Raw genomic sequence first — 2,023 nt, 5'->3', positions numbered from 1 at the left:
GTTTTATACATAGCTTCGTTAACAGCTCAATAATTATTTACCAATAATTTTTAATCCTGAGGCTTATCATCTTTTTTTTCACGAGCTTCGTCGCGGTCTGCCAATCCTTTCTCTTCCACGAAATAATTTTTCGCGTTCCGTAGCAACAAATACTTAACATTGTTATATTTTTTATAATTTTGAGCTTTATCATTTTCCTTGTAAAATTTGTCAAGTGTTCTCCGCGATGCTTCTAATTAATGAATTATCGGGTAAGTTGTCATTCGAGTACATCCTATATTATACTGGCTGTTAAATATTAAATTACTCAGTATACAAAATATTCGATGTGCTTCGAACCGTATTGAAAAGTTTTCGTGTGGATGAACACGAAACTTGAAACCAACCTGCACGTTCCACAAATTCACAAAAAATGGAGATAAAAAATTCTGGATTTTTGAAGAGGTGTTTCGGAAATTCAACGCTGCCACGAGCCATAACTTTCGTATCGTGCACGTAACGTCGTAACGTAATTCATGTGTTACTTGAACGAGGTAACATATTTCTATGCTTTCCATAAACTTTAATATTATAGTTTACTCTCGGTCATTTCGCGAGAATTTCATCAAGTGGTATTATAACAGTGTTATATGACTTCATCTACAAATATTGACAGCATCGTAGTTTACAAAGTATTATAGAATACTATGTTATTTGAGACAATTATAACAGCCAAATTGTGTTGTAAGTATATTTATTAAGACCTCTTTTCGTGTACTTGTTAATTCTCATGACTCATCTTCCTTTTCAGATTTTATCCCACACCTGCCGATTGTAATCCCATAGCGACTACGAATACGCAACTAGAACGTTCAACAGCATAAAAACCAATACTATAGCTATGCCTCGGTCGACAGATGGTCTGACTCTAATACAAGATCCACACGATTTATTCGTTGATCCGCATACCAGCTAGAAAACAACGAGGCCGTTCAGCTGTTTATTTGCGAAATACGATCCGCAGCAAACTATGCGGTTAATGAAACGATCGAGGCAGGTTGAAAAATCTGTGGATCGTGGAGGGCATCCACGCGAACGAAGAAATTGGAGAGTGAAACGTGGACGGTCCATGCGCGCGATGGATTGAAAGCGGGAAGCAAGGCAAGAGGTGAGCCAGACTATCCCGTGGTCTGGTACCGTCATCTCAAGGCGAAGGTGATCGGTTACCTCAGCTGCTGCCGCAGCTGACAAACCTTCTGCCGTTGCCAGTTTCGTCGTGAATATCCACCGGTGGATACATACTTACTTTCTGGACGACAGGTGCTTGCAATATGCTCAAGCGACAGCCGGCGTTCGTCACAATTCCTTCGCGTAGCAACAAATTCAATCGAATCGGACGATTTTTATCTGGATCTGGACGAGGGGGTTGAGCGTTGACCCCTTCAGGTGACCACGTGTCGAGTATGCATTATATGTATACAACTGCTCAATGTTCATTATTCTGTCTCCAGAGTATTTAAACGATTTAATTACTGAGTATAATAAATGTTAACGTTATTCAATGAATATAATATTATTTAATACTATACTGCAGAAAGGTGTTACTCGCTATAATGTTTTTTATTGACAATGAACCCATTTTTCATCTTACAAATATGTTACGTTCACGTCTTAAGTGTGTCCTCAGTCAAATGGAAAGATATGAACGAAGAGAATTTTCTATTATTCGAAGTTTTTCGTTGACAGAACGCAAAGAAAACGAGTTTAAAAAAAGTGAGAACCAGTTTAGGGAACAATACGTATAATCGGATTCACGTAAGATGCTTGCTAGCGACCAACAACCCCTCGACTTTAAATCTCGAGTTTTCGTGTATATACTTCAAGTGACCGGAAATAACTACTGTTTACATTGACACCAGGGTAGAAATATATTTATGTGTATGTATACGTACATGTATTTATATAGTACATATGTATATTGGGAAAATAGGGATCGATTCGTAAGAACATTATAATGTATGTACATACAGGCTAAATCAATAAA

At 37.8% G+C, this 2,023-nt stretch overlaps 1 long non-coding RNA gene across 1 annotated transcript; it reads left to right on the top strand.

Annotated features, from left to right (window-relative positions):
* Positions 1–6: 6 nt before the first annotated feature.
* Positions 7–1,541, top strand: LOC113463841 (uncharacterized). Its single transcript, XR_003388670.1, has 2 exons — positions 7–723; positions 791–1,541. It is a non-coding gene; the product is annotated as an uncharacterized LOC113463841 (long non-coding RNA).
* The last annotated feature ends 482 nt before the right edge of the window (positions 1,542–2,023 follow it).

Source organism: Ceratina calcarata, unplaced genomic scaffold (genome assembly GCF_001652005.2).
Source record: "Ceratina calcarata isolate Rehan_Ccalc_2016 unplaced genomic scaffold, ASM165200v1 scaffold171, whole genome shotgun sequence".
Classification (NCBI taxonomy): domain Eukaryota; kingdom Metazoa; phylum Arthropoda; class Insecta; order Hymenoptera; family Apidae; genus Ceratina; species Ceratina calcarata.
This window is presented reverse-complemented; position numbering and strand designations above follow the sequence as displayed.